This window comes from Anarrhichthys ocellatus, unplaced genomic scaffold, assembly GCF_004355925.1.
Source record: "Anarrhichthys ocellatus isolate YVR2014 unplaced genomic scaffold, GSC_Weel_1.0 scaffold60, whole genome shotgun sequence".
Lineage (NCBI taxonomy): Eukaryota > Metazoa > Chordata > Actinopteri > Perciformes > Anarhichadidae > Anarrhichthys > Anarrhichthys ocellatus.
This window is the reverse complement of record NW_022280090.1, coordinates 1053300-1061300: the sequence shown is the minus strand read 5'-3', so window position 1 is coordinate 1061300 and position 8001 is coordinate 1053300.

Sequence of the window (8001 nt, the reverse complement as noted above, 5' to 3'; positions counted from 1 at the left end):
GGGGTATGGCACCACTGTCGTCTTCATTTTTTCTTTTTAAAAATGTATCCATAACTTTCGCTACAGGCTAGCGGCTAGCTGAGTGTCGTCTTCTGCTTATTGTAGCTTGTTAAACAACTGGCTGATGCATTACCGCCACCAGGTGGTGGGAAGCTATATTGTAACTGAGCGTCTCATGGAGAACAGTAATATCTCTGGTGTCTTCAATTGATAACCTATGCGGTCCCGCGGCCCTCGCAGCCCACAGGTGCAAAACTGAAAGTTTTTTGCGGCCCTCTAGGTGGCGCTTGCGGCCCAATCGTTGTTAAGAATCACTGCCTTAGGCGACTTTTCGTTTCGTACCGCTTCCTACGTCCGGTTGTGTACCTTCAAAATAAAAGCGCAACAGGAAATGCACCGACTGCAGTGACAAAACGTCCAAAATAAAAGACGTAAAAAAAGAACACTTAAAAAACTAGCCCTGCAGTTAAAAATGTACCCAAGTTATATATAAAAGTATAGAAGTATTTTCAGCAAAATGTACTCAGATTTTAAAAGTGAAAGTAATCATTTTCCAGCATTGCCCTCTTTCATAGTGATACATTATCATACAGTACAGGCTGCTTTATGTTATTGGATTAATATTACACTCATACCCATTTTAGTCAGAGTGGAGCTAACCCCTTTATATTCTAGTGGGTAGTTTAACCTGCAATAGTCTACACATTGTATACTATGATCATATATAAAAATGAATCTGCAAACCCCAAAGCTGTCAAAATAAGTACAATAATTAGTAAGTAGCCTACCTCCAAAGTCCAACAATTTTTTTAAAAAGTAGCATGGAAATATTCACAAACAGTAACGTTAGGCCTACAAGTATCTCAAGTACAAATACAGGTGACTTTCCACGTCAGCACACGTGCACTGATGGGAGACAAAAAATGAGGCTAATGATGGCAAAATAATGTGATTTGGGTGAAGCAGAAGTTGAGCACAGCCATGGACTACAGATAGTAAATACTGTGGCTCCACCTACTGGGAGTCCTTCGATATTCCAGCTATTATGACACTAAACAACATTTTGTCCTGATTAGTCCCAGAGGGTTTTGGCCCAATCCCAATGTCCCCCCTAAAGCCTCAAACCCTGAACCCTCAAGGACTTACTGACGTCACCTGGTAAGTGGTTGAGTGTGAGAGACTGTGAGGGCTTGAGATGGTGTAAATAGGTATGGGACAGCACTTTGCTGCAACATATCACGTTACCATGAAAACGACAATGCATATGATGTATAATTGTGTGTATTTATTTTATACTTTGTACTCCCTGATTTGAACGTCTTCAGGCTCTTTCCTCACAAGATGAGAGGTAATTTTATAGAATTTATTTACACGTTTTTCTCAAAACAGCTTCAATGACAAAATCAAATATTTGATGAATAACTAAATAAATATTCTCTGATTTCATGTTTATTTTTTGTTCCATCTTTAACCCTTAATGTTTCTGAGTACATTTATTATGACAGGCTGAACACACGTGACCCGTCCTCTTTGTTTACCTTTTTTTTTACGTCTCATGCGTCCACTGGTTACCCGGTGTTTAACGTCACATTGCAATGATTTGTGGGTAATTCCCTTCGGCTAAGTCAGCATACCATGCTGACTTACGGAAAGGGTTCATAAAGGGCTCAAGATGTCTGCGAGAGAGCCCTCAAACACTTGACGATTTGACAGTGGGACATCCCTAAACCCTCACGGACTTCGCGGGAGCGCGCCTCAAAGTCCGTGAGTCCGTAAGGGGGGACATTGGGATTTGGCCATGGAGTGTTTGAGGGCTCTCTCGCAGACATCTTGAGCCCTTTATGAACCCTTTCCGTAAGTCAGCATAGGATGCTGACTTAGCCTAAGGGAATTACCCACAAATCATTGCAATGTGACGTTAAACACGGAATAACCAGTGGACGCATGGAGACGTAAAAAAAAAAAAGGTAAACAAAGAGGACTGCTCACATGTGTTCAGCCTGGAATGTTAAATGTACACAGAAACATTAAGGGTTAAATATGGAACAAAAAATAAACATGAAATCAGAAGATATTTATTTATTTATTCATCAAATATTTGATTTTGTCATTGAAGCTGTTTTGACAAAAAACGAGAAAATAGATTATATAAAATTACCTCTCATATTGTGAGGAAAGAGCCTGAAGACGTTCAAATCAGGGAGTACAAAGTATAAAATAAATACGCACAATTGTACATCTTATTTGTGGACGTTGTCATAGTAACGTGATATGTTGCAGCAAAGTGTTGTCCCATTCCTATTTACACCATCTCAAGCCCTCACAGTCTCTCACACTCAACCACTTACCAGGTGACGTCAGTAAGTCCTTGAGGGTTCAGGGTTTGAGGGTTTAGGGGGGACATTGGGATTGGGCCCATGATTTGACAGTGGGACAGTCCTAAAGCCTCACGGACTTCGCGGGAGCGCGCCTCAAAGTCCGTGAATCCGTAAGGGGGGACATTGGGATTGTGCCTTTGATTTTCATATGGTTGAGTGAGTCTGCGGTATAGCCCGCCAAAATATGAGTGACGTAACTGGCTAATTACCGTAAGGGACAGTAAATTGGAGCAGTGAGTCACGTCAATTACGGTAAATTACACTCAAGTGAAGCAGTGAGGAGCGAGTTACATAAATCAGTGTACAGTCAACATTGAGTGGCTTATAACCAACATACAATCTATACTGAAGCTCTGTTTATGATTCAGACAAATATTCAGTTAAGTTGATGTAAAAAGGGCATTCAAAGAGCAGCACACTCCGAGCCTTTTAAGAGTGTTACACTGCCATCTATTGCAACAAAATCTACATTACAGTTACGTTTTGTTTTTTTTGTCTCGTCACCTCTCAAATTGCTGGATCTGTTACCTATCATTATTATCAAATATTACAAAACATTATTGCTACAAAGAATAATAATCCTAAAGATGAAAATACCAGACCAATAGGTCCATGGGCGAATGCAATATATTGTGGATATTATGACACCTTAAAAATCACCAGAGGTTATATAGCAGGTAAGTGTTGACAAAACTAGACTTTTGTGCGTAGCATACAGGACAGTGTTTTTAACCTTTTTTGGCCTTTGACCTGGTTCCCAATCTCTAAATCCATATTAAATAGTATTCTATTTCTTATGTAGGTTATCCTATATGGCCATCGACAGGCTGTGGTATGCACTTCCTGTGCCCATAAACATAAAAACGTGTATTTCATTTTGTCATGCTGCTGTAGCAAAATAAGAAATACGACATCTGGTAGCCGCGTCAAAAGGAGGTGCATTACGGTAAAGCGGCGCCCATGTGATTACTCCGATGTTTGTAAACATGCGTCAGCCACATGTGATTTTGACGATGAGGAAGGACTCCAGCCAACCAGCGGCCAGGGGAGTGTCGTGGGCGGGGTTCCCGTGTTGCGCTGTGGAAAATCGTTCGGGGGATACACAGTGATAACGTGCGCTCCCAGATTGATAAGAGCGACATCAAGACCGGACTGACCGTTCGCCCGAGGACCGGGTCTGAGTGGCGCCGGTCGGAGAAATGGATGAGACTCCTTCGGCACTGGAGGGAGACATGCTTGGGATCAACACGTAAGTTATTTATCTTATTATAGGGAGAGCGACATAATGCTGCGTACGTTGCGTCGAGAATACCACCATGTAATTAAAAAGCATTCGAGTGCTGTGTGAATAGGTCACATTAAAAGCCCCGAGTCGCTAACGTAAAAGTGTAAAGTTTGATGAAATAAATAAAATAAAAAGTCCAGTATTTGCAGGCAAACAGGAAGCGAGGTCGTGTTGATTAAAACGGGTTATAAACACTTTTTTGAGTGTCTCATCATCGACATGACAACAGGTAAATTAAACTGCGTCAGCCGACAAAGCCACATGGAATCCAGCGGGAATTTCCGCTGCGATGGTGGAGCGTGATGTGACGGCATGACAGCAGCGGTGCTCGCACTGAAACTTGAGAGTTGTGCCCGATTTTAATGAAGAAATGAAGATATCAACAAAGCGTGGAAGCGGCGGGATGGCGTGCGAAGGAAGAGCTCGGAATAGGATGCTGCGCAGGAGATGGACAGTGCGTAATCCTGTTGTGGGAGAGCAGGACGATGTTACGCAGTTCATATTGGCACGGTCATTTAACACCTCATGGTGTTGTTCCCCCCCCCTAAGTGTTATCAGAAATAACTGACAATTAAAAGAAAAAGAATAATAATAAATAGAAAGCAGGATAAAGATACTTTCCAAACATGGTCGCGCACATTGGCGCACGGAGGGCTGCTTTATTGTTTGCGTAATCTTGTTGGAAATAAAAACAACAACAACGTACGCTTCACAAACGAGCAACACAGTGGTGACGCAGCTTGTTTTGTCTCTCGGATGTCAAACAACATTTTGCTGCGTCACGGAGATCCTAGTAGGACCTTAATAGTAATCTGGCTTTTTAGTGCGCACTTGATATGATGAAAACAAGCTCTATTTCCAAAACACAGGGGGTGCTATTGAGTAACACAACCCTTGGGCTCTAGTCATCTGCTGTAAAGGGATGTTGACATACAGGTATTCCTCATCTCCAACCTGAATACCAATTGTTTCACTTTTTTTCCCTTCTTTTTTTTTTTTTTTTTTTAAATCTGGGGCCTTTTTATTAATCCCATTTTGTACTGCTAATATGGACAAATATATTATGATTATGTAACTAAAGCCTTGAGCTTTCCATAACTGAGTTGTAGCTTTGTAGTCCTCCAAGCTGAGAGAACCATTTAGCGGGATTTGTCTCCCTTTACTAGACCTTTGTAATGCACACCTGCCAAAGCACAATAGGACACTGACATGCCTGATGGGATGTTGCCGTTGACACCGGGCCTCTCGAACCTTTCCCCGATGACTCCGGTGAAGGAGGGCCTCCTGCCGGAGGGAACGGGAGGTAAATAAGTGCACCTCACCTCTCTGTGCCTCTGACGTGAAAATGAGACGCAGCAGGAGGAGCGAACTCCATCCTGCCAAGTGGATTTGTTCGCTCGATGGATGAATCAGCAGTAGACCTCACGAGTTGCAAAACCACTGGCAAGGTAATGGAAAGAGAGAGAGAGGGAGAGAGAGAAGGGGGGGAGGGGAGGAAAGGGGAGCTTTAGAACTTTAATTATGTGTACTAAATAGAAACTTGACTCCCGAGGGAATGTCACTATGATAGTTTTTAAACAAACAGGTAAAGGTCATGGGAGGAAGTAGCCGATGGTCAATGGGGGCCGAGTAGCATCCCTCGTGCTTATTTGCATCATTCTAAACATACAAACTCTACTTTATGTCAGATGTTCATCACAATATTTTAGTTCCGACTGGGAGTGTCCTGTGCAGTCCTGATGTTTACAATGCCACAAGAGGCTGACCAGCACAACAAGCGACCCACTTTCCACAGACAAGAAAAACGTGACCTCAATAGTTATTTTGCCATTCTTCGAGGGAGGGGCCGCTGCCTCTCACGTCAAACAAACAGGTCAAGAGAAGCTGAATGCGATGCGCTCAACCTAGGTTTATTCAAAGTTCTCTTGGAAATCGATCCCTCGCTTTCTCCAACTGGAGCAACTGCAATTCAGCAAATTGCTGTCGGGCCAAAACTAGAAGCAGCAAACGAGCCCTTTTAAAGGACTCCCGGGGTGAATCTGCTGGATGGATGTGTTCGCAGCAGAGGGGGGGGCATCATCTGTGCCCCCCCCCTCTTAACAAACGTCAGAGGAAACTGTGAGCCTTTTTAAAAACAAACCCCTCACCGTGCAGATGACAGAATAGGAGCTGGCGCGGAGCCAGGAGATGACGGTGCTAAAATTAAACTCGCAGCGCTGCCGGCCTCGCTGGATGGTGATGTATTAATAGACAGGTGTGAGGCGGCGTTGGTTTGCAGGTGTCATTAGCAGCTAGACGGCTAAAGTAGGGGAAAGGACACCTGCTGAAACCCGGAAGTTAACTCTCTAGTTTTCTCTGTGCAGAGGTATTACGTTCTGTAAATATGTCTTTAAGATATACAGTACGCTGCCTCACGCGCATCTTTAAAATGTGCATACGCTTTTATCTCCAGTTATCTAACTCGTAGAGCCACTGGTGTTATCAGCCAGACATCGGATATTTCCCAACAGGCGGAGAGGGAGCCAGATACACGGTGACAAAAAAAACTGTAAATCAACTCTTCCATCTGCGGCCTCCGCAACAAACAACAGTGCCAGGCTCATCTGAACGCGTCGCAATTTTGTTGCCCTGAGGTGAAGGTTGCTGCGACGCAGAGGGAGATGCACCCCGAAGCTATTGCAAAGATCCAAACAATCCGTCCGTGCAGGAAGTGAAGCGCGTGCCACGCTTGGCTTCGATCGGTCCAGGTCAAGTATCGCGTGAACACATTAACAACAACTTTATACTTCATATATACTTTATATCTAGATATGGGTCAATGACATGACATGCATATTTTTGTGTCCGAGTCCACTATTTCCTTTTAAAATAATTGTATCAATTCGTGACATATATCAGTTCATTCTATAAAACCTATCCAGTTTTGATACATTTTCAGTACAATCAAATAATATAAATTATTTTATGTTTTGGCTTCTCAAACCCTGAAAATGTCAGGCGGTGCACCTGTCCTAGCAGATGAACAGACTAAGAAAACTATTGAAAAATGTATTGAAATGATAATAAATTCAAAATAAAATACTATGGCATGCTTTTATTGTTGTAACGATTCAAATAAACCAAATTTTTACAAATACCAATAGTTTTAAGCTGTTGCGATAATTTAAAAACTTTTGTCCAGCAATTTGAATGTTGTAAAGATGGGACTTTTATTATAAAATTAAAGTGGAAAACAGTAAACAGGTTATTGCATCATCAAGAGGACCTCAACTGATCTTTATAGCAGAGTGAAAATGTTTTTATATCTCTTTTGAATATTGATAAAAAGAGCTACTTTCAACTTATAGGTAGAGTGGTTCACTTTCCATGTCAGGGCGGTACAACCAATGTAGAAAAATGTTATTTTATCATAAATGTCTTTATTCTATTTAAAATGTATATGTATGAAGTTGTTAGCAAGAACAAAAGCTAATGCTAGTGTCCTAGTAGATGCCTGTTTAATTTGAAATCAGTTGCAAATGTCAGGTGGTGCAACTGCAGAGAATGTCACTCTATGATATTATATTTAAAGCTCTAACATTATATAAAAAAAAATTCTAAAGTTTAACAGTGTTAAGTTAACTATATTATACACTTTCAAACAATTTTTCATGATATTAATGAATATTGTTTAACTATTAAGGATGCCACTGTCAAGTAAAGCAAAATCAGCACAACGCAGGGAGCAGGCAACAAGTCATGTATCGAGTGTGTGCAAAACGCTGCTACAATGAGGTAGAAGCTGCACCACCCCAGGCGGAAGCGACTGTGGTTTTGCCTATTCCAGTTATGTGCTAAACATGATTACTATGAAATATTTACTTCTTTTACTTAAAAAGAGACTGTTGATTAAAAGCATGTTGTTGTATTTGAAAAGAAAAATGCAAATTTTCTGCATATTTTGCTGTGATTACTAATATTGTCAGGTGGCACAACTGATAAATGTCATGGTGGTGCGACTAGGTAAAATATTAATTTAAAGCAATGAATAATAGGTTAAAGTGAATTTTTTTTGCTTGATATGATGTGAAGAACTATTTTATTGAATGTATTCATTTGAATATTTATATTATTATGTTTCTCTGTTTAAATGTAAAATCAAAAGATAAATATACTAAATACCTGGCCAAGAGAACGCAATTATGATAAATTATTGTATATATATATAAAACACAACCACAAAATACGATGTGTTAGACACAGTAGACACTCTAAGGGATACTTGTCAGAAATTTCAGTTTGAATAAATATTAGGAATATATATATTTTTTTATAAATATGTGGTTGAGCCACCTGACA